Source organism: Lampetra fluviatilis, chromosome 10 (assembly GCF_964198595.1).
Source record: "Lampetra fluviatilis chromosome 10, kcLamFluv1.1, whole genome shotgun sequence".
Taxonomy (NCBI): Eukaryota; Metazoa; Chordata; class Hyperoartia; order Petromyzontiformes; family Petromyzontidae; genus Lampetra; species Lampetra fluviatilis.
The window spans coordinates 4720903-4746494 of NC_136284.1; the positions used below are offsets into that span (position 1 = coordinate 4720903).

Consider the following 25592-nt stretch of genomic DNA (forward strand, 5'->3'; position numbering starts at 1 on the left):
TTTATTTTTTGTGGGGATAGCATAAATTTTGTAGGAACTGTGATTTAGAAGATACCTTGCTGATATTCCGTGCCCACCTTCACCTGTGATTTTATGAGGCTTCAAGACTTAGACTTAGATCAGAGGACGCCAAAAGGCGCCAAAAGGAGTCCTCTGGTATTTTGACGTCCTCTGGTCTAACACCGTTTCGAGACTAGGCTCAAAAGCTGTCTCTGGTGTGGACCAATCCGTTTCAAAGACAATGTATATATGTTTTTTGTTTGCATTCTGACCACAAGTATTGTGGTTAATGCAGACATGATTTCTTGTAAAAGGTCTCAGTTTGGTGTTTTAACATCTTAACACCTGTTTGTTGCCAGAAAAAAGGGGAAACCCTACTTCATAAACGACAACCACGACAATAAAATACACTAAACAAAATGAAATTTCCCTTTCAGTAACAATACAGATGCCGTAAAAAGATAACATTGTTCGTCGCAGATTCATTGGCAGTGGTGCACCGACACAAAATAACAAAAAAACGAATCACAAATGTCGATAGCACTGCTTTAAAAGGGAAAATATATCAGGCGACTCTTTTGGCCAATGGTCTTTCTTCATAGCATATTTTTTTAAATACAATTGTGTGCTATGAAGAAGGGCCACTGCACAAAACGTCACCTGTTGTGTAGAGTTTATCAGTAAAGTGATCAAAGCTCACCATCTACAGGCGCATCTTACACAGACCTTCTTCCACTGCGAGTCACCAATGCACTTTTCTCAGGTGAAACGCAGTTGTGGGTAGGGAAGAGGGTGTATTTTGCATTTTCATAGCCACAACTGCGGAGACAGCAGAGAATTATTTTTTTTCATTGGTCCTCAAAATGTGCGGTGCTGTAGCTGGTGATACGGAATGCGCAGGTCGTCAGTGGTTCGTTTTAATTTCATCCACAGCAAGCCATCATCTCCCTTGTGCGACCAGGTGAGCCTCTCTTGGTTCGCACACTGAGCTCACCGACAGCTCCTGTAAAGGAACATTCGGTTAAAATTTAAACAAATACAAAAATAACAATGTGTAATGGCTTTAACCCTCCCATCCATCATGTCCACGGTAGCGGACTGCTATTTAATTATACGAAACATTCTCAACACCTTTGGAAGGTCTTTTAAATATTAAAAGAGCATTAAAGTATTTTTTTAGTGTTTTGCTTTCAATAATTCATGGATCAGGAGATTTGGTATGGGGCCACGTAGGCTCGATTACGTATATTTGTCCTTTAAACCCAAAACTGGGTTCACCAAATTAGTGTGTATGACTCCACAACGTACGTACATGCAAATGCTAAAATGTATTTTCCATGATAGGAGTGGCACGCACACGGCACTATGAACCCAGCCACCCGAGTTTTATTCCTGGCTGAGGCCAACATCAGTAGAGGGTGAAATCTCAACAAGTCCTGGCTCCCTTGTCACTAAACCGCGCTGACCAAAGTATATTCAATCAATCCCCATTACATGTACATATTTTTTGCTCAGCATATTCCATCTGATAGTTCAAAACGATGGCAACCTCATTTTGTAATGTCAAGTGTGGTTACTTTTTAACCATTGTGTGCATACAAACATTATGCAATTCACAATTTAAAGTATGGCTCTACTAGTAAGACTGGTGTTTATTTTTAAATAATAATTAATAACACGTCAATACACAAAACCTGGGTTCATTTTCTGCATCACCAAGCAAATGTACAGTCTCAGATTTAGTAACATACTTTAGCTAAGGTAAGTTCTCTTTGTTTCGCATTTGTTATGAGGGCTATTACACAATAACCAGGAAGCGTTTTTCACAATCGGTTAGCGGTTCCAAAGTTGAGAACAGGTAATCGTTTTCTGTGGAATTTTAGGAATGGACGCACCCATTGGCACCCGCGGGGGAGTACAAACGACAAGGTGGCGTAGGCCACCGAGTGGTTAATTTGCCCTCGTTTCTCGGTTAAATCTTGATTTGAAGCTTTCGTGATTGCAGGAATCCATACTCTTTGGTTCTTTCGGTAAAGTCACGTAGGTATAAAATAAAATAAATCACGACGTTTCGGGCGCAACACAAGCGTCCGTCATCAGGTGGGAAAGCATGGTCTGCTGCTGAGGCAGACTGTTTTCAAACAGTCCGAAACGTCGTGATTTATTTTATTTCTCAGTTAAAGTTAAGCGGTAAAGGTGCAGCCCTCCAATTGATGGCTCACGCCACTGCTGGCGGAGGTGCCTCCAACAGAGGGAACACTAGAAGTAAAAAATTGGTCTAATCATCCAAACTGACCAGACGTCTTGGAAGAGATTGGCATACCCACACTTTTTCCCACCACACATGACCTACCCAAGGACTAACTGTGGTGTATATGCACAGTTATACTGCTGGCTGGACAGAGGCAGAGATTGTTTAAGACATTTTCAACTGCCTTGTCAGGAGATCAAATCGAACCGGCGACTTCTAAAATGCAAGTCCAATATTCTGACCGTGACACCACAACAGTTCTCTTCGTTTCCAGTAAAAAATGTGAATTTCTTTAACGTGTGACAAAGTGATGAACATTTTATTTTCATCCGATTACAGGAAAAGCACGCAATACCAATTTTAACAACCCTAATTCACACAAAGATCACACTTCATTAATGTGCTTTGATTTCGAGGTCTCCCTGCGAATTTATGCTTACGCCGTTAATGTGTTTGCGTTAAATTTAGGCGGTTAAGTAAGTGCGCGGCATGAAGAGAGATGCTCCGGTCACTGCAGAGTGGGTGTCGGGATTGGGGATGAGCAGGGAGCGGGGAGGGACGGTTGGGTGCCACTCCACGTCGCGCGGAGGCCGTCCCTCGCCCACGCACCTCGGCCCATGTCAACGGCGGGGGGGCGAGCGGGGCGATAAAAACCCAAGCGGAGCACACAGGGGACCCCGAAGCTCCCCGCCGCTCGCACCGCTCGTCGCCTGCTCCTCCTCCTCTTCCCACAGCACCGGCAGAGGCAGCAGTGGCCAGCCCGTACCCCTCCCTTCCGCCATCCCTCGCTGCCGCCCCACGTTTACCCACCGAGCAGTCCCCTGTAGCTTCCTGCAGCCCGTCGCCCATGGCCACGATGGGGGCTGCCTGCGTGGCGGCATGGATGGCGATGCTGGCGCTGTTGGCGTGCGGCTCACCGCAGCGCGGCTCGACGGCCGTGGTGGACGAGCTCAAGTCCCTGGACAAGCCGTTCAACCAGGAACTGGTGAGAAATCTACATACTCCACCTAGGGTGGCCACCTGTCCTGGTTTTTTTTAGCCAGGAATGTCCTTTTTTTGAGTTAACCACACTCAAACCCAACTACTTTACTTACGGATGATTTGTCTTGGCAGCATGAGAGCTACAGTCCGAATATCCTTCCTGGTTTTCCCAGGATCTTCATCGTTTTGCAGTAGCGTTCCTGGGAAATCTGTTAAATCTTCCGAGGACACATGAGGTGCTCCGGTGGCGAGGTATTAATTACTTCGCCTTATATACAGGAGGTCATGGGTTTGATCCGGACCCTGACACCTGTATATTTGTAGTTTGCATGTTCTCCCCGTGGCCGCATGGATTTTTCCCCGGGTGCTCCGGTTTTTCCCTCCACATTTAGAAACACGAGTTTATAGAGGGTTTGGATGCGATAAATTTCCACGTGATAAGCCACTTCGTTGAGCTATCATTTGTGGCCAGGTCACTTATGAAAAAGATCTATACAGCTCAGTAGGCCTTACCTGGTAAATATAAAAGTTTAGTTTATAGTTAATCAAAATTCCCAGTTTTTATTATCAGTCGTGAAATAATACCCCACTCAAGACAATGCATGAACGTGTAGTTCCGCCCTCGTCGGTTATGGTGAGACATCCTTCATCCTGTGGCACGTCCCAGTTATTCGTACCTCAAGACGTGGCAACCCTGTCTGCACTGCGGTGTAGCTCCAGCGCAGATGAGTCACCGCAGAGCGGGTAGCGCGCACTGGCTCTGTGGCGTACACGCACAGCGGCAACACCCAGCGATGTCGTCCTTCCCCCGCACCTCTGATTAGCACGGTTGGCTACGTGCAGTGCGAAAGAAGTTCAACGTACATACATAAATAATATCAAGAAACAAACTGGATTAAACGTAAATTAAGTTTTTATTATGCAATGTTACATGTGAAATTAATTTACGTCAATATTTCCTAGTTACTTGATAACAATTTAACATTCATGCTTGTTAACAATTTTACATGCAATCTCCCATCCAGCGTGCACCTCAGTACGTGCGTATACGGGCGTGTTTTAGCGTGTGACTGTACGAAAGGTTGATTATGAGTTCTACCGTTATACTTGGATACATTTGTGATGCATTTCCATTCCCACGACCACATAAAGCTCATAAAGGCACACACCATTGTGGATTGTACGAGTTGTTGTTCACGTTTAATGCTCACGCATACTCACGAGACAGACCAGTAGTAAAATGTGTCCTCATTTTAGTTTTATAATTTTTTACTTTATTACATTCCTTTCAAGAAAATATAGTTTTGAATATTTTCTGATTACGTTTATGCGAGTTCGCTACATACAGCATTAGGAACTGCACACATTCTTAATGTTGCCATTAACTTTGCACTCGATTTCTGTAAAAACGCAATGTTTCCTTTGCAGCCCAGATGCACGGAGTTATGCATCTTTATGTATAACAACTTGAATGGTGCTCACGGTTATCCTGATCCAATTTCCGAACTAATGGGACTTAACATTTCCTTAGTGTGGGCATAATGAACACAAACCACACTGGTTACTCACTGCCGCCTTGCGTGATCCTCAGCTGCCCAATGTCGTGGTGCCCCGCACCGCGCGATGGTTCCCGTAACTACCCTCTTAGCACTGACCAATTGCACAGTGTCATGGTGACATGCATTGGTTGACATTCAGAAACAAAACATTATAAGAGTGCAGTCTTATCCCCCTTCCAAAACACTTCATTCCTAAATACATCAGAAATTGAATCACTGGCCACTGGTATTTAAACACGTCCCTTGGCCTCGGGATTAAACGAGTACTTAATGCGCTGTGGAAACATCAGCACTGGGAAGGAAAAGTCTACCGGACGTGATGACGACCGCAACACCCCTTCGTGCGCCATGCCAACCTTAATTTTGAAGTTCCCAACAAAACGACGAGTGCACTTGTCCCAACCCGTCCGTATGGCTACACAACGATCTTTGTCTCTGTTCCGTGTCTGTGTATGCGCACGCGCGTGTGTCGCGACAGTTTTTGCAGTTGCTAAACGACTACTTCTCTCGGAGGAAACCCGACAATACGATGCCTCCCATGCCACTACCTCACGTGGCACTTTCGCGCATGCCACTGTCCCGCTGTGGGCGACCCGTGCTGGGTGCCACGGATCGCTGCTGACGGAGAGAGGCTCCTGGAGAGCCCTACGCATGAAGAGGCCATGGGTAAGTGTGTCACCTGCGCCACCCAACACCGCCGGTCAGATGCATCCACAATCAGAATCTTTATTTATCCCAGGGGAAATCCGATGTGCTATGAAGCTCTTTTTTACACGTTAGAAAAAAACGCCCAGTGTGTAAAGTATAGGAAAGCAAATCACGTAAAAGTAAATGCGTAAAATAGACTAACTATATTTGTAAAAAAATATATATAAGTACACCAATTTTCAAGCTTGGGCAAGGCAGCAAAATAATAGTAAGATCAGTCCCAGAGAACACAAAGACAACGACACAGTCCCTCCATAAAAATAGCACATTAAAATGTACTACAGCTTGAGTGGCATTTTCCCTAGTTTGTAATTTAAATAATTATAAATGTAAGAAGAGGCTTAACCACCACGGGCACTACGGTGTGGGGAAGGATTTCATTATCCAATTTCCCAATTGGGTCAAAGCAACATAGCAACATCACCTTCGACTGGGAGACGATACCCGTCTCGGAAACATAGTGCCACAGTGAGTGGAGCAAATTACCGAATTTACTAATTATGATAATTCACTATGTAACACAATTTTTGTCCCTGGGTACGAAGTGTTATTTTTTTTATTGCTTATGCCTAAAAAGTATAGAAAATGGCTATTATTCCCCACAAACTTTGCTTTTGTGACCAGGACTTTACGTGAAGGAATGACACTAATGCACACCGCGTTTTCTCATTGAAAATAGGTACATTTCAAAATATCACTGTCCTGGTCACAAAAGCAAAGTTTGTGGGGAATAATAGCCAGTTTCTGTACGTTTGAGGCATAAGCAATTAGGAAATAACACTTACTACCCAGGAACAAAAAATAATGTTTTGTTACACAGCCATTCAGGAGCCCTGGATTGACTAGGGCTGTCAAAGAGGGATAACAACAAAAAATCAAGACATTTTTACACGGACAAAAACTTAGTGTCCAATTCATTTATACATAGCTCACGGTATGTTATTATTATTATTTGTGCTTTGTCTTGATGGGTTTTAGGTGGTAGTAGATTCGGAAACAGATACGGATGGATCTGTTGCACCACCAAAACAAAAACAATTATGTCCATCTGTTTTGGATCAATATTCACCCAGCAGCATTTTTTAAGCAGTCAAATTCGTTACCAGTTTTGACTTTGAGTCTCATTGGGAGTTTGCATGCTAAAACAAACGCCGCTGAAAACCCCTGATAAAGGAAGGATATTAATCATGTGACGCAATTGCAGTTATTGCATTCACGTTCAATTCACAAAAGCAATATTATTCCCACTTAGACTGAGCATAATTTTCTGCTTTGTACAACCTTAAATTTACATGCTACATATAGCATATGCATACATGTTTATGTGTGTGTGCATATGAAGTAAAATGTACTGACAACTTCCCTCTAGCGTGGAAGAGATCGTGAATATCAACAGGTGCCCACTTGGTTAAAGGGCATGCAATAAAGTTAACACACAACATAGACATCCCGAATTTGCATTGTTATTACAATTATGGTAGGTTTGCAACTTACATTAGCCGATTATGAAAACAAAATAAGGAAATAAATAAAACAAAATAAGGGGTTCATAATCTAAAAGTCCATCACCTGGGTGACGGACTTCTCTCTACTCATTAACGATGGCTTTGGGGTCTGTGACAAGTCGTTTTTTTAAAGTGTGTTGAGTTTTGAGGTATAAAAAATTAACCCGTAAAAACAAAGTTTTTCACTATAAATCCTTTATATGCGTGGCAGCTAGAGTCCTCTCGTCCTCTGGCTTGAGATGGCTGCCACCTATGGGTCAGATGATTGCCTGCCACCATTAAGCAATTGGTAATTAAATAAAATAAAAAATCCTAAAATGTTGAAAATTTTGGAAAACATTTTCACGAAAATAAATTGTCACGCACAACGAGTCTGTGTGCAAAATGTCAGCTCGATTGGATCACGGGAAGTGGGTTAAAAAACGACCGAAAGATTTGCACGGTCGTAAGCGCGCAAGCAAGCAAGTGAACTTAATATAAAGGATTTAAAAAATACACAATGGTTAACATGTAATTTGTACCTAGAATGTTACGTGCTGTTGTTTACATGCTCCGGTGATTAATGTGTGATGCGATATGTTTTGTAGCATATTCCAAAATGTTATGCAATGCCATCATCAGCCATGGTTAATCAACTGCTGGATGAAGGCCTCCCACCAAACCATCATCTCGTGATCCTGCAATGTAATAATAATACTTTCATTTTATATAGCGCCATTCATGCTAACAGCATCCCATAATGCTGTACATTAATTATATAAGGACCAAATCCCATATAAATCCACTACAAAGCAAATGAAAACCCCCTACTACCAAGCAAAATAAAAAATGAATAAACAAATTGAGAAATTGAACCAAAACAAAAAGCACAAACATCAAAAAAGAGTGTATCATTAGGTCGACACATCCCAGATCACAATCCCAACTTCCCAACCAAGGCAAGAAGCCTTCGCTGGTGGGGCGGCGGTGGAGTGCCAAAATCGATCCAATGTCCAAAAAGTGATTACCTATTTTTCAGCGTATGCCTGGATTAACAAAAAGGCCTTTAGTTCAGATTTGAATAATACTGGTGGCGTTAATTTGTCGGATGTGGAGTGGGAGGGTATTCCAGACTGCAGGGGCTGCAAATGAGAAAGCTCATCCACCAATGGTTTCAAGTTTCATTTTTGGTTGCACACCTGCACACAAATCGATTTCATTGCTCCATCTACTCGGTGGACAGCCCTCTGGGATGTCTTCCATCCCTCGGTTGCAATAGTACACTTGCCAATTTGTATTTTGATGATGATGAAAATAATAGTGCCATTTAGACTAATGTTGTTGCTTTAAAAGACGTGTTTTTATTTATTTTACAGCTGCAGCAGAGGCCGCGCATGAAGCATCGCTCATCGGAGATAATTTATTGAGAAGTGGTTTGAAGCTCCTGCGAAGGCAGATCATCCTCCCGTTTTTGACAAGTGTTGTTTTATATTTAAGAAAGCGTTAAGACCTCCACTAAACGAACCCTGTACCTGTAAGATTCAAATGAAAGGAAAAACAATTGCATGTTTGTTTCCGTTACAACAAAAAAACGCAGTTCTTAAAAATCACGTTCGTTAATTTCTCTTCCTATTCATCCGTCTCGAGGCTTCCGCATGCTGTACCCTTCTTGACACGTTCGTAAAAGCGAGTTGCATTGTATTTTCATGATATATTTGGTTTGCTATCACAAACCATACTTTGCTGTCTTGATACCACTCTACCCCTGTATAATATCTTGCCAACAAGAACGAACATGTCCTGCATTGTATAACTTATTAATACACAGTAGTGCTGGTTACACTCTCATGGAATGGAAGTGCATGATTATAGGGAGATTACAATTACAGAATTATAGGTAATTATAGGTAGACGTAGCAATGTAATAACAACTTGTACAATAAACACATTGACTCGCAACACACTGCAGAATTGTACAAAGAAGCTACGAACAAATATCGCATACATATTACGCCTGCAATACGTACAACCACAACACTTGAAAATAAAACACTACATCTGTAAAGGACCCAAGTCTGACGCTTGATAATTACCTACAACTTGATGTGGTACTGATGCCGTCTGTTATGGTCGATTTTTAATGCATTCTTTACACCCGTAACACAAGATTAGGACGTGATGTGTATTTATTTCGCCTCGAATGTTTATTTAGCACTGTAATATAGGTCATGCTTTAAATAGTATATTCATAATGTTCATTGGTTTAACGTTCTGTCACGTCGACTACATAGACTGCGATCAAATCTGCCGAAATAAAATTTCATGGGACCTCAGAAACCCAAGTCGCACAGAGCCTAAATAGCGCTTTGGTGGATGATCACGTGCATAACAGTTGTTATAGGCTACGGAGCTGCATTGTGGGCAACAAAGGACAGAGCAGCAACATCCTTTGTTGCACTGCACTTCTATGATCCCACAGCTACGCACACTGCCTTATGGGCAAATAACCTCCTGCCCCTTCCCCACAAACACACACAAAGTAGGAGGGCTCTCATCCAGCAGTGGATTGCGAAATGTCTTTGTATGTACTGTATATGTAAACAATGATGTGTGGTTTCATTAACATGTGACGCGCATGCACGGATTAGTTTGTTTAAAAAGCACATAATACGAAATGTACTAAATGTATAAATGGCAGCGAAACCATATGCTTTACCGTGACCATTCTTTGAAACGCAGTGCGTGCCACCAAAACGCTAAATAAAACGTGCAAACATATATATACGAAGTACGCTGTGTATATTATTGGGCTGTGTATCAGAGGTCAGTTCCTCACTTACAATAACTCGCACCAATTCCACTCAAAGGATGACTAAGGTTCACCTTTGAAAAAGTTGAAATAAAACAATTCCACAGGAGGTATCGTGACTGCACGTCTCTAAAGGTCTCGTTAAACGTTGGTGAAATGTGGCAATAAATAATATTGATAGGCACAGGAAAACCACTCCAGGTGCAAGGGGGGGGCTGATGACCGTGGCCCACCCCGTGACATTTTGACAAGAAACCTGTCCAAGTATAGGTCAAGTGCCTGACTCACACTCATATTTATAGCTAGTGGCATGGCAAAACAACAAAAAAGAACACAAATGTTTAGGTTTCATCAGAATGTCAGCCTGCTGGCCTTCCAGATCAAAGTTTTTCAGCAGAATTTATACAAGCAGGCCACCTATCCAATGGCAGTCTGGCCCGTGAGGGTGATGGATCTTAATGTGTTTTTTTTAATCGGGTTTCCCATATCCCCCCCATCCAGCAGTATGAACGAGTACACCACAAGTTCGACAGATAGCATGTGGTGGGGGAAAAGGAGTGGGTACACCCACCTCTTCCAAGGCGTCTGGCCTGGATTGAAGAGTAGGCCAAATACCAAATAGAGAAGCTCTTTCGAGTTCCCTTTAGTGGATGACCTTCCGCCAACAGTGACGTTAACAACAAATTGCTTATTTCGTATGGCTGATGTAGATGCAGAGCAACAACTCAAATTTCACTATTACCCACAATACAGATGAAGTATTGGAAATGACGGCAGGAAACTCCTTTGACGGGAACACACTTCTTTTATTAAATCTTGACTTGTAACGATACAACGCGTGGCCTCTCTTCTTCACAATGCGGTCACCATACAACGGTACAACTCGTGACCTCTTCTCTCCGCCCTACGCTTCTCTCGACTCTCGTAGATTCTGTGCTGCTGGCTCTCTGTGCCTCGTGTAGACTCCGCGCCTCGGCTACACTCTCCTCTCGTCTCGTGTAGACTCTGCGCCTCTGCTACACTCTTCACTCGTCTCGTGTAGACCTTACGCCTCTGCTACACTCTTCACTCGTCTCGTGTAGACTTTACACATCTGGCTACACACTCTTCAGTACCCGTCTCGTGTAGACCTTACATCTCCGGCTACACACTCTTCAGTACCTATCTCGTGTAGACCTTACACTCTCTCTGGCTACACCGTATGCATTTCTCGGCTCGTGTAGACCTTGCACTCTCTCTGGCTACACCGTATGCATTACTCGGCTCGTGTAGACCTTACACTCTCTCTGGCTACACACCATACATTACTCAGCTCGTGTAGACCTTTCTCTCTCTCTGGCTACACACTATACATTACTCAGCTCGTGTAGACCTTTCTCTCTCTCTGGCTACACACTATACATTACTCAGCTCGTGTAGACCTTTCTCTCTCTCTGGCTACACCTTATACATTACTCTCCATTACTCTCCTCTCCGGGCTCTATCTCTGCACCTTCGTCTTCATTCCTAGATGGTTCCACTTCTGCCCTCTACTCCTCTGTGCATCACCTTATATATTCCTTCATCCCGGGAGACGGAGCGGATGCGGACCTCAACGTCGGCACCGCTCCCCAGTTACCCAATCACCACGCGCTATCTCTACGATCCGTTTCCGCCCAGCGCGTGTTTCCACTCATCGACCAATCACACCGCGCTGCCACCTGATCACTCCCTCTCAGCGCGTTACCGGCACACAGCCAATCAGCAGCACTACCCCCACCCGCGCGCTGACGCCTGCTCCTCCCCGTCAGCGCGCGTCACCACACACACACACGTACATACGCGCTGGCACACGACGTATACCCCCAGCGCGTATCACCACTACATCACCCCCTCCCACATAGCTCGCAGCCGGCCCGGCTGCTAACAACAACCAACCGCAACGATAAGACGACAACCAAAACAAAAAAAACCCCGTAACCCCCCAGTGTGCCCCGTAACATAACAACAACAACAACAACTATGTACAAATTGACAACGAACACAAGAAAAGTCAACAACACAACACAAGCGAAATCCAGAAAACGAACGCGCCCAGCGTCCCTGCGACTACACGCAGTGACGAGGCGCTCCAACTGCCCCGACTCCTCACGAGGCGGGTCACGCAAAGTAGCACGACCTGGCGCGAGTCCGTCTGGCTGGTCCGTCGTATGGGGCGGGACACTGACGACCGTCCGGCGGTTCCGGCTGCTCCAGACGGCGCGGAACGGGCCTGAAAGGGCCGGCCCCGCCGCGGAGATCCGGCCGCCGGTGGTCGGCAGCTGTCAGTTCCGAGACACCTGGGAGCAGATCAGGCGAAAATACGTGTGGATCAGGCAGAGACATTTCCCCCTGTGGGTCGCCGGTCACATCACACGCTCGGCCATCACGACACAAGGGGAGGCCATATGGAGGCGAGAACGGTTTCAGTCGGGAGGGGTGAACGTACCAACGGCGCTTTCCCCACTTTATCTGAACGCACTGGGGCCGTGCAACGCGCACGACCTCCACGGGTCCCCTCCACGGTCTCAACAATTTAGGCGACGTAGCCAAGGGTGCCTGAGGGCAATGCAGCCAGGCCCTGTCACCTGGTTTCCATTCGTGCATGGACACCTTCCGTGCCCGCAACCGTTCATTAGCAATTTGGCGAGCCCGCGAATTAAGCCGTGCGGCCTCCCTCGCCTCTGTCAGCTTGTGAATATTAAACTTAATATGTTCTGCCAATTTAGAATTAGTTCGTGGAGCGGACAGGCCAAGTTGCGTTTCCATTGGCGGGTCAGCTTTCCGACCGTACATCAAATAGAATGGGGAAAACCCCGTAGCTGCATGGGGGGCCATTCTATACGCGGCAAGGACCCCCGGGACCTGCAGGTCCCAATCTACATGTGCCTCACACACCTGCTGGCACAGCATGGAAGTCAAAGTTTTGTGAAGTCTCTCCACCATCCCGTCTGTCTGTGGGTGGTACGGGGAGGTACGCACCTTCTTGGTACCCAACAGATCGCACACCTCTTGCAACAATTTACTCGAAAATTTTTTACCTTGGTCGGTCAGCAGGCGTTCGGGAGCCACCTTGGCCAGGACATAGCCCTGGACGAAGGCGTCCGTCACAGCCGCTGCCGACTGGTTAGCGAGAGGCCACGCCATAGGCCATCGGGTAAAGTATTCGACCCCCACTAACAAGTATTTATTCCCTCTCGGCGTGACTGGAAAGGGCCCCAAAATATCGAGTGCAACGAGCTCGTTAGTGCGCGAGACCTGAATAGATTGCAGCGGTGGATTAGCTGCCACGGGCGGTGGTTTACGTCTGGCGCACTCAACGCACCCCTTCAGAATATTTACCACATCACTTCCCATTCCCGGCCAGTAATAGTCACGCTGAAGCAGGGCAAGCGTCTTGTTAACTCCCAAATGCAAGAGGCGTTCGTGGGCCGCCAAGACAACCCTCCCCCTTACAGCGGAAGGCACCACGAGTGCGTTCCGCCGGGACAAACTGTCCCATCTTAATAACACGCCCTGCTTAAGTACATAGGAGCCGGTGCGCTCCTGGTCCCCCTCGGGACCCCCCACCTTGCGGCGCAATGCTAGCAGCGAGCTGTCCGCCATCTGGAGACGGCCCCATTCGCTGAGCGACAACGAGAGCAGCGAGTCCCGACCCTGAGAGGCAGTGGAATCATCCACGATCGGTGCGCCCGCTGTCGCAGCCAGTGCCCCCATCTCCCCCGCAAGCGTCGGTTTACAGCGCGCCGATCCCGACAAACACGCGCATTCATTACAAGGCAACAACCGCGACAGGCAATCGGCATTTGTGTGTCGCAACCCCTTACGGTACGTAGTCGTAAACTGATAGTCCTGGAGGACTTCCAACCACCGCGACAACTGGCCCGAGGGTTGGGCGACCCTCAATGAATACTGTAGCGCCGCGTGGTCCGTTCGGACCGTAAAGTGACGACCATAGAGATATGGTCTGAACTGTTGCACAAAAAAGACAATGGCAAGCAGCTCACGACGGGTGACGCAGTAGCGCTGCTCCGCCGGAGACAACACCCTACTACCGTAGGCGACAACTCTTTCGACCCCCCCGACGACTTGGGATAGCACCCCCCCAATGCCCGTGTTGCTAGCATCCGTGTCCAGCAAAAAGGGACTCGCAAAATCGGGATAACACAAGGGTGGGGCACCCACCAAGGCGTCCCGGAGGGAGCGAAACGCGGCTTCCTCCTCCGGTCCCCATTTGAACTTCACTCCCTTCGCCGTTAGAGCGTGCAAGGGTTTTGCAATAGTGGCGAAGTGCTCAACGAACCGCCGGTAATAAGAAGCAAACCCGATGAAACTACGCACGTCGGAAACGGACGTAGGTGTCGGCCAAGAACCGACGCAATCCGTCTTCGCGGGATCGGTGGAGATCCCCGAAGAATCGACAATGTGACCCAAGTATCTAACCGACTTACGAAGGAGGTGACATTTGGCCGGTTTAAATTTTAGTTTAGCCGATCGCATTCGCAAGAACACCCCTCTCAATCGCTGGAGGTGTTCTTCAAATGTTTTACTGAAAACAATGACATCGTCCATATAAATCAAGCATGTATCCCACTGCAAGCCCGACAAAACCAACTCCATAAGTCGCTGAAACGTCGCTGGAGAGGAGTGAAGTCCCATGGGTAACCGGTTAAACTGGAACAGCCCCCCTGGAGTCCGAAATGCTGTCTTAGGTTTCGACTCTTCGTCGAGTGGCAACTGCCAAAACCCCGATAACAAATCAAGAGTCGAAAAATATCGCGCACCAGACAATGCATCGAGGGACTCATCCATCCTGGGGAGCGGATACGCGTCAGCCACAGAGATCTTATTCAGGCGACGGAAATCAACGCAGAATCGCAGGGACCCGTCCTGCTTCTTAACCAGCACAATAGGCGCTCCCCACGGGCTGGAGGGCGAAATAATATCGGCTTCTAGCATTTCGTTAACAGCCGACTGAACATGTTCCTTCTCCGCAGGACTCAGTCGGAAGGGATTTAGCTTGACCGGCGCCGCATCGCCCGTTTCAATGTGGTGGTGCAACAAATCCGTGCACCCAATGTCATACTTATGTTTACTGAACACATCAGAAAATTCTATGAGCAACTCGCGCAGCGCACCCAACTGCACCGCCGACAAATCGTCCGAGGCGGCGCATAGCGAATGGACCCACTCAAGGTCCTCCCTTGGCTCAACGTTCCGCGCGGGGCTCGAGCCCACCTGCGCAACCAACCCATCATCCACAGGGACCCGCGCCGCATGAGCCAGCACGGTGCCCTGTTGAATGACAGCTGGCCGCGACCCCGCGTTCAAAACCATTACAAACGGATCCCTGTCAGCCCGCACCAAAGTGTGAGCCACCGATAAATCAAGACCCCCGACAGCCTTGTTAGAAGGACCCAAAAGCATACTTTGTTCCGAAGCCTCCCTCACCCATGGTTTCCGCAACCGGAGGGGAATTAACATCTGTGAACCCGGGGGCACATGCACGGTCTGTGTCGCCACCGCTTGTATCGTAGCGCACGCCGTCCGAATGTCAGTAGGGCTCGTCAAAAATGCAATCCGGCGACCCGATGGCAGTTCAATGCATCGTTGATCGATAAGAATTTTAATGGGCATTTTAGCCAAAAAATCAGTGCCCAAAAGACAAGGAACCGCCAAAGAAGACGAAACGAAAACGGGTCCCGACAATTTGATATCTCCAATGCAAATGGACGCCCTAATCTGACCGATAATGCCCAACGATCCCCCATTAGCGGCGTAAAATGGCACATCCACCGGGAGCAGCGGACGACATTGGACTGGAAGAATATTATAAATGAGGTCCGATATAATAGTTGCCGACGCCCCCGTGTCCACTAACACCCTAATCTCGACCCCATCAATAGATCCCGTAACAACGGACGAACCCGCCGAAGCAGCCACAATTCTATGCCCCAATTCCGCCCATTCAATATCTCCCTGGTCCCGGCCGAACCCCCCTCGCCGAACCGAATCCCCGAACCTTAACCGGCCCTCCTCCGCCGCGACACGGCGTCCCATGTGTGCCGAGTATACAGGCCGAGCGTGTGAGGTGCCGCGACTTGCCGGGGATTGTAGAGATGACTTGGGCTCTCGGTCGTCGTCCAGCCGAGCCCCCATGGCGCGCTGATGCGGAGCGCGGCACCCGGACGCCACGTGGCCCCGGAGGCCGCAGTTATAGCACGTGACGAGGGTCGGAGTAGATCTTGGTTGCTCCGACTTTCGGCCCGATCGCAGAGGCGACCGAGCCCCCGGCCTCCAGTCCCCTGGTCGTCCCGCGGCGAACGCCTCCTCTCGTGGGCTGACGACTTGGGGTTCGGTGACCACCGAACCCGGAGCTGCGACGACGGCAGCGTTGCAACCAACTCCTTGTTTCCATTGTAGGGCCTCGTGCGCTTGAATACTCGTAGCAACTCTCAAAGAAGAAATATCAATCTCGTCAGCTGTGTTGATAGGGACCCCCAGGTCCTGCGCCAACTTAAGCAGCTGCTCCAAAACCATCGCGTCTTGGCCCTCCTCGTCCATCCGAGGGAACGCAGCATCAACAAGAGCCAGCAATGCCGTGCGATAGGCCAGCGCGGTCTCCGTGGCCGCTTTCCGTCTTGCGTAGAAATGATGGCGGCACGCCGAGAGAGGTCCGTAGACCCTGGCCAACAGACCCAGCGCATCCTTCAGCGTGGAGCGGTCCGACTTCCGTGCAGACCTGAAGGCCGCGAGCGCGTCGTCGTCCAGCATGGCAGGCAACGCCCGCAGCGCCGTAGCATCGGACCACGCGGACATCTCTTGATGCGCCAAAAATCTTCGCTGAAATTGGCCCCAGTCCCCGCCTTCCGCCTTGAAGGCTGACAATGTGGGCAGACGCTGCTGAAAAATGAAGTCATCCGCCTCGTGGTTCCTCTCCGCCTCTCCGTCGGTGCGTAAGATGGCGGCTCCAGCGGCAGACGTAAAATGGCGGACCCCATCGCGCGCTGATGACGTCGATGCGCGCGCTTGGGAACCCACCACCACGTGGCGCTCGCCGCTCCCGCCAAAAGTAGGCCCAGGCGCAATGGCGGGAATCCCCCATTCGTTTTGGCGGGAATCTGCGGGGCGACCTTGTAAAATGTCCCCCACCGTCCCCGCTCCTCCCGACGAGCTGATCTCCGCCAAGATGGACGCGGCGGCGAGCAGCAGCTCCGCCAGTCGGGAGTGCGCCTCACGAAGCACGGCCTCGGTCCCCGGTCGCTCGCCCGGCGCCGTCGACGGATCCTGTAGCGTGGGCAAGTCTTCCACCTCACCCTCCGCCACCAGCGGCCCCGAGTCGTCCAGGTTTTCCTCGCGGTCAATCCCGTGGGTCCTACGGGTCTTCCTTGTCTCCATACTTGGAAGCCCGTTTCACATCTGACGCCAGATGAAGTATTGGAAATGACGGCAGGAAACTCCTTTGACGAGAACACACTTCTTTTATTAAATCTTGACTTGTAACGATACAACGCGTGGCCTCTCTTCTTCACAATGCGGTCACCATACAACGGTACAACTCGTGACCTCTTCTCTCCGCCCTACGCTTCTCTCGACTCTCGTAGATTCTGTGCTGCTGGCTCTCTGTGCCTCGTGTAGACTCCGCGCCTCGGCTACACTCTCCTCTCGTCTCGTGTAGACTCTGCGCCTCTGCTACACTCTTCACTCGTCTCGTGTAGACCTTACGCCTCTGCTACACTCTTCACTCGTCTCGTGTAGACTTTACACATCTGGCTACACACTCTTCAGTACCCGTCTCGTGTAGACCTTACATCTCCGGCTACACACTCTTCAGTACCTATCTCGTGTAGACCTTACACTCTCTCTGGCTACACCGTATGCATTTCTCGGCTCGTGTAGACCTTGCACTCTCTCTGGCTACACCGTATGCATTACTCGGCTCGTGTAGACCTTACACTCTCTCTGGCTACACACCATACATTACTCAGCTCGTGTAGACCTTTCTCTCTCTCTGGCTACACACTATACATTACTCAGCTCGTGTAGACCTTTCTCTCTCTCTGGCTACACACTATACATTACTCAGCTCGTGTAGACCTTTCTCTCTCTCTGGCTACACCTTATACATTACTCTCCATTACTCTCCTCTCCGGGCTCTATCTCTGCACCTTCGTCTTCATTCCTAGATGGTTCCACTTCTGCCCTCTACTCCTCTGTGCATCACCTTATATATTCCTTCCTCCCGGGAGACGGAGCGGATGCGGACCTCAACGTCGGCACCGCTCCCCAGTTACCCAATCACCACGCGCTATCTCTACGATCCGTTTCCGCCCAGCGCGTGTTTCCACTCATCGACCAATCACACCGCGCTGCCACCCGATCACTCCCTCTCAGCGCGTCACCGGCACACAGCCAATCAGCAGCACTACCCCCACCCGCGCGCTGACGCCTGCTCCTCCCCGTCAGCGCGCGTCACCACACACACACACGTACATACGCGCTGGCACACGACGTATACCCCCAGCGCGTATCACCACTACACAGACGTATATACAAATCCTCTTTGTACTTTTATTGCAGCCTGGAATGCTCTTCCTCTATATATTAGGAAGCCGTTGGCGCTATGCACTATTAAATCTAAATTGAAAACGCATTTCTTTGCAACTGCTTTTTGTGTTTAGTTTGTGTTCCTTCCCACGCATTTCTGATTAGCACGGTTGACTACGTATGGTCTGAAAGAAGTTTCAACGTGCATACATAAAACTCATATCAGAGAAGAACATGGAACACATGCAGAACTGAATTTCAGCCGAGTCCATTTGAAAACATTTCTCCACTCGGCACACCACATCCAGTATACATATTGCTATGGCTGCTAGTCTCATCCAATCTCGAGGCTTACTCCAATCCATCGGAGAGCCACAAAACTTTTCAGTAAGATATTAAGCCCAGCACAATTAAAGTATCCATGAGGAACGGTGGCGATTCCAGGATATAATCAACAAGGTGCACCAATGGAGGCACCGATACGATGAGCACCTATATCTAAATCTGCCATGTAAAACCCCATGAGATCAAAACTGTATTTGTATCCATGGGATGTAAGAAGCATTGTTCTGAAGATGTATATGAATGAAGCATTTGAGATATTAATTTGGGATTTTTTAAAGGCAATTGTCAGATATTTTTTTTTCTTTAAATTGCTTTTATACATCTCATTGGTTAACCTTTGCAACCTTTTAAAATTATTTTTATACAAAGTTAATCAGTAAAGTTTAACGTTACGTCATATTGAACTAATTTCAATTTTTCTAATTAGAAATCTTTATAATTACACTTTAATGCTTTAAAAGTAATTTTCATGTTAATAATTTAAACCACACGCTATTTTAATCATTCTCAAATGCATTCATCGATCTGGCCTGGCGGCACGGCTCTGCAACGAGCGGTGGCACGCGAGTTCAAATACAGGTTTAGGCTGACTTGAGTCGTCATCTCTCTGGGGTCAATGTGGGCAAGTCAATGGCCGTTGCTCTATAGACTTTCCCCCACTGTAGGAATGAGGAATTTCCACCAACTCAAAACTATACGCAGATCAACACCACCCCAATGCTCATTTCAGTAGGAAATTACTTTTGACTTTTGTCATTACATTTTAATTGAGGTTATTCAATAATGTTGCTATTATAAATTTCAATTAAATTATGTTTTTTATTCATGAAAAATCAGACCGAGTCTCAAGACTCTTTTTGAAGGTCCTTGCTTTTTAATATTTTATTAATTCCCTTTTAGAAATGTCACCTTTTTTTTAGCTGGTCAGGTGTCTCAGAAGTCGAAACGCTGAGCTGGCACCACCGAGATACTGGGTTCTCAAGTGAAGCGAGGTGATGATCTCAGCCTAGTCACCACTGACTATACCAGAAAAAAACATTCAATTTGGTTCAGTACTTCATCTGGCTACATTTAATCTCTGAGAACTACAAATATCAGTTTGCCTCTTATGCGATCAATATTATTCCCAGTTGTTTGAAGGCATTTCAGAGGAAATTCTGTGATATTCATTGACTAGTGTTTGCTTATATGAAATGTTGCACTGTGAGATTAGAATGGAAACCTCATCTCATGACATGACAGACAGCACAATCAGGAAAAAAATGAGGAAAAAAGACGAGTATTAAAATACATTTCTTTTGTGTGATAATAACACAAACTTCAGTACCTGGAGAAAATCCATTTTACGACAGGACAAGATTACTTTGCAAAGATGGGTTCACGAACCCACTCAATTACTCTGTGCAATAGGCCACCCCATAGAATTTGCTAGTTTCACAACCATCTATCTATGTTCGACGCTTTCGTGAATTACTCTTTGGTTCTTTCGGTAAAGTCACATAGAAATTAAATTAAATGATAATCGAATACGACGTTTCGATTGCAACACAAGCAACCATCATAAGGTACAAATGAATGAGAAAACAAACATGGTAAACTTGGAAATATAATGCAATACAACACAGAGAGTCGGCCAACACAACAGTCAACACCCCACCTGGTTGATTACATTCTTCCAAAGATTGCTAAATTTGAGAGAGACAAAACATAGACATGGAGACACACAGACAGACACACAAGCAGAGAGAGACTCACACACATAGGCACACAGAAAGACAACATCTCTGTATCGAGGCCTTAAATAGAGAGAGAGAGGGGGCAGAGGGGGAGTTGTGTGGAATTCCTGCCCATAGCGGCCGGAGGAGAGAATGGACTTATAAACAAGCACGGAACAAGCACAGTAGAAAGCAAATTTAGTAAAATTAGGAAGTGTAATGGAATGAAACACAGAGCGTCGGTTAGCACACAGTTAACGCATAGCCTGGTTGATTACGTTCTTCCAAAGATTGCTAAGCCTCGAATCTAGTTTGAACCACCTCTACTGGGAGGGTGTGCCGTGCTTGTTTGTTTTACACTTAACTTCTAATTCTCATTTATTTGTACCTGATGATGGTTGCTTGTGTTGCAATCGAAACATCGTATTCTATTATTTAATTTCTACGTGACTTTACCGAAATAACCAAAGAGTAACCATCTGTGTTCCACCAAACCTCGTCTCCAAAAGCGCTGGATCACTGGCACGCGGTGGGAAAAGCTGACTACTTCAGTGACCACAGACTGTGACACGAAGCTCTGACGCAAATAAAATTCCCCCAATGTAGCCTTCAACCAGTGGCGGCTCCTGCAAAATCTCTCAGGGGGGGCAAATGTCTGGATGATTGATAAGGATAAGGTCCACCCATGCAATGAATAAATTAACAGCTTAAGCATGTAAAGGCAACTTCACTTCTTTAATATTAATGAAAAATAAAGTGACTCTTACAATACATCTTGTTTGTTTATATACTCACTATTAAAACAAACCACTCAAGTTTATTTTATTAAAGATTCCACTAGGTAGCGATAAATTATATTGTTGGATGAAACGTGCTGACGTATGATGACGTAAGCACGTTAGTGCATGCCCTCCCGGAAGCCATAGAGAATGCATTGCAGCGCCCCCGTTCGAAAAAAAACATCTTTGAATGTAAGTCTATGGGGCCACTCGGGGCGATTCTCAGCCGTAGTGAAATCGCCCAAAAAGAGGCGGTACTCCACAGAACGTGACATGACGCTGATTGGACTATATCCAGAGGCTGGCAGTGACGGCTAGCGTGACTCTGTGGTTGAATGACATTGGTGGTGCGTCGCCCAATCGCCCTAATGAAGAAACCGCCCCTGCCTTCAACAGCCTATTGGTGCACATGAATGGTAGCCAACACGGGGCACGAAGGAGTGGCAGTGCCCACCACTACACCCCAGTGTTGATGTTAACACACCACACCAGGTGGTAATTTTTAGGCTGGGTCGACCCAGGGGACACCTAGAAACCGATTCAGATAATACTCCACGGATGTCAACCGTGGCTGGGAAACTAAATTAAATCACTGGATTCGCAGCGCAAGAGGCTAACCACTCCACCACCGCTCCACCTTCAGTCTCGCATACCCTCACACACGATCGGGTGAGAGTGCCCGGCAGATGATTGCGAGCGTTGGGTGCCCGAGAGGAAGGTGATGATGCTTACCGCTGGCACGGGTGGACACCGAGGTGAATGGGCTTTGTCCAACAGCAGCAGCCGTCTCAAGTGTCAGCAGCCACGAGCACAGCCGTCTCTGGCCCAGTAGAGCCTACAGCAGCATCAGCAGTAGAAGCATGAGCAGCAACATCAGAAAAATAAGTATCAAGAGCAATATAAGGAACATCAGAAGGGCCATGATCGTCATCAGCAGAAAGAGTACACGCAATCAATATGACGTTAAGTCACTCTCTCATTCATTAATACAAACGCAGTTCACCACTGAGTGGCGGTGACGTCACTGTGGCACTTGTGCCATGCTAGGTGCATTTTGAGGCCACGTAAAATGTCGGAGTCCCGCTGGCAGTTCACACAACAGGCACATGGATTGACTTGAGATGGCTGGCAGATTGAACCAACTGTGTCGCTCCTCTGCCTCGCTGTTGCTGGAGGGTGACTGACTTGCCTTCAACTCCCAAGCAACGTCCTTCACGAACCTACTCCACAGGGGCCGATCTTGACACTGCTGGTACCAGTCATAGGAAAGTCCGATCAGCTCCGCATCTTTCTGTACCACATCACTCCATCTCGTTTGGCCCCTTCTATCCGGCCAAACAGAAGCTTCTTCGGCGTGCGGTGGCTGGGCATGGGGCTACGTGACCCAGCCAACGCAGTATCGCTTGCCGGGAGGAGCTCACGGATGGAACTGTGTCCAAATCTTTCAAGGATCTGTGAACTCCTCGCACAATGTAGCCAGACTATTTCCAACCGGTGCAAAAGTTCCATTAGAGGGCTCCACGTCTCGCAAGCAATAGAGAAGGGATGGCGTGACTTTTGGCCGAGAAAACATGGAGCTTCGCGTGGAGCGACAGACCAGGTAGCTTCCACACAGCGTTACGCAGCTGATGAAAAGAAAATGCCGCACGACTGATTCGGAGCGAGACCTCAGCTGCCAAATCAGAGCCGGTCAAATGCAACACTGCCCAGGTATGGAAACTTCTCCACTCTCTCCACAACTGCCCCATCACTCACCACGGGGAGTTGATGAATGGGGAGCATTTGATGACAAAAAGATACTGGGGCACGTATTTAATTAATAATTCACTCGTTCTTAATGGAACCTACCATCTATCTCGCTTTTTCACCGACACGTTTCATTGCTCCATGTCCTCGGTAGGTGCTTTCTCGACCGCGCTCCCTCCGCATCTTAACCTCTACGACCGGTCTCTGAATAACGTTCCCCTGCCCCCGTGCTTTTCAATGCCCCCATACCCATGGCCTAGGCCTAGGCCTCGGCAAGGCAAGATAAAAACGAGCCTTCCTTTACCCTACCACAATACAATCACTCTACCCTACCTTTTACCCTTTAACAGGTAAGGTAAAAAGCAACGAGTCTACCTTTACCCTACCTTTTACCCTTACCCCATACAAATGATCTGATTACAGGGTAATTACTGGGGTACTACTACACATGAAAAAGGTTTATAATGGTAAATGCTAGGCAGAGTGCTTTATTCATATAGAATACTCTCGATGATTCCAATTTTACACGCTTGTCATTGTTGTCGTTGTTGTATCCTCAAATCTTGTAACTCAATTTTAACCCACTTCTCAATGTGGCATCGACTGCAAACTTGGTATACTTATGTCATACTGATGACAATAATATATTCTATCATAAAAAATCTATATTTTTAAACATTATTTGTTATATGTTATGTTTCGGCTTGGGTCTAATTGTCCATGCTCAAATGTTGGCTGTAAATGACCACGGTCCCTTACGTTATGGCAAGCTTCGAGGCAACTTCCTGGAGTCGTGGAGTTCTGCCATTACTAGTACATTTCATAAAAGCGTGTTTTAAAAAAGTTTAAAATAAATATTACTTATTAAATGGAGGCCACGGACTGCGCCATATTTACCGGGTAATACGTCGCGCTACCTTCACCCTACGTGGTAATTCTTCCGAGCCACATTTACCCTACCCATTACCTTACCCCTTGGCATGTTGACACCTTTACCCTTTAACCCGATAAAAAGGGTGAATTACCTTACCGAGGCCTACCACGGCCCCCATATCCATTCACCTCCCCCCAACCGCCCCCCCCCCTCCCAACCGCCCTCCCCCCCCAACCGCCCTCCCCCCCCCTCCCAACCGCCCTCCCCCCCCCTCCCAACCGCCCTCCCCCCCCCTCCCAACCGCCCTCCCCCCCCCTCCCAACCGCCCTCCCCCCCCTCCCAACCGCCCTCCCCCCCCTCCCAACCGCCCTCCCCCCCTCCCAACCGCCCTCCCCCCCCTCCCAACCGCCCTCCCCCCCCCTCTCCAACCGCCCCTCCCCCCTCCCAACCGCCCTCCCCCCCCTCCCAACCGCCCCCTCCAACCACCTCCCCCCCCTCCCAACCGCCCTCCCCCCCCCTCCCAACCGCCCTCCCCCCCCCCTCCCAACCGCCCCTCCCAACCGCCCTCCCCCCCCCCTCCCAACCGCACCCCCCCCTCCCAACCCCCCCCCTCCCCCAACCGCCCCTCCAACCGCCCTCCCCCCCCTCCCAACCGCCCTCCCCCCCCCCTCCCAACCGCCCTCCCCCCCCCCTCCCAACCGCCCTCCCCCCCCCCCTCCCAACCGCCCTCTCCCCCCCTCCCAACCGCCCTCCCCCCCCTCCCAACCGCCCTCCCCCCCCCTCCCAACCGCCCTCCCCCCCCTCCCAACCGCCCTCCCCCCCCCCTCCCAACCGCCCTCCCCCCCCACCTCCCAACCGCCCTCCCCCCCACCTCCCAACCGCCCTCCCCCCCACCTCCCAACCGCCCCCCCCCCCTCCCAACCGCCCTCCCCCCCCCCCTCCCAACCGCCCTCCCCCCCCCCTCCCAACCGCCCCCCCCCCCTCCCAACCGCCCTCCCCCCCCCCCTCCCAACCGCCCTCCCCCCCACCTCCCAACCGCCCCCCCCCCCTCCCAACCGCCCCCCCCCCTCTCAACCGCCCTCCCCCCCCCCCTCCCAACCGCCCTCCCCCCCCCCTCCCAACCGCCCTCCCCCCCCCCTCCCAACCGCCCTCCCCCCCCCCTCCCAACCGCCCTCCCCCCCCCTCCCAACCGCCCTCCCCCCCCCTCCCAACCGCCCTCCCCCCCCCCTCCCAACCGCCCTCCCCCCCCCCTCCCAACCGCCCTCCCCCCCCCCTCCCAACCGCCCTCCCCCCCCCCTCCCAACCGCCCTCCCCCCCCCTCCCAACCGCCCTCCCCCCCCCTCCCAACCGCCCTCCCCCCCCTTCCCAACCGCCCTCCCCCCCACCTCCCAACCGCCCTCCCCCCCACCTCCCAACCGCCCTCCCCCCCACCTCCCAACCGCCCTCCCCCCCACCTCCCAACCGCCCTCCCCCCCACCTCCCAACCGCCCTCCCCCCCACCTCCCAACCGCCCTCCCCCCCACCTCCCAACCGCCCGCCCGGTACCCCGCTCCTCAATGCGTCCCCCAACCGTGCCCCTCACTGCCCACGTGCTCGCCGTGCGCGCCACGTGACAATCCAGTTCCCGCCAATCTCACGCTCTCCGATGATTGGCCGCGAGCTTCACCAACAGCGAAGAGTGTTATTGGGAGAAAAAAAGTCATCCGGGCGTCGCTTTTTATTTCCCAGACTGCACCGGCAAGCGCCGAGAGGATCCCGCGATCCGATTCGTCCGTG

At 49.2% G+C, this 25592-nt stretch overlaps 2 long non-coding RNA genes across 3 annotated transcripts; one reads left to right on the plus strand and one right to left on the minus strand.

Annotated features, from left to right (window-relative positions):
- Positions 1-64: 64 nt before the first annotated feature.
- On the minus strand, positions 65-25512 carry LOC144934451 (uncharacterized). 2 transcript variants are annotated; one of them, XR_013637164.1, is made up of 4 exons: positions 25454-25512; positions 21929-22031; positions 3910-4065; positions 65-1003 (listed from the first exon to the last, which is right to left on the minus strand). It is a non-coding gene; the product is annotated as an uncharacterized LOC144934451 (long non-coding RNA). The 2 variants fall into 2 exon arrangements; XR_013637165.1 differs by lacking the exon at positions 25454-25512 and adding an exon at positions 23045-23193.
- On the plus strand, positions 3091-8598 carry LOC144934450 (uncharacterized). The gene is made up of 3 exons (XR_013637163.1): positions 3091-3236; positions 5270-5457; positions 8360-8598. It is a non-coding gene; the product is annotated as an uncharacterized LOC144934450 (long non-coding RNA).
- Positions 25513-25592: the final 80 nt, after the last annotated feature.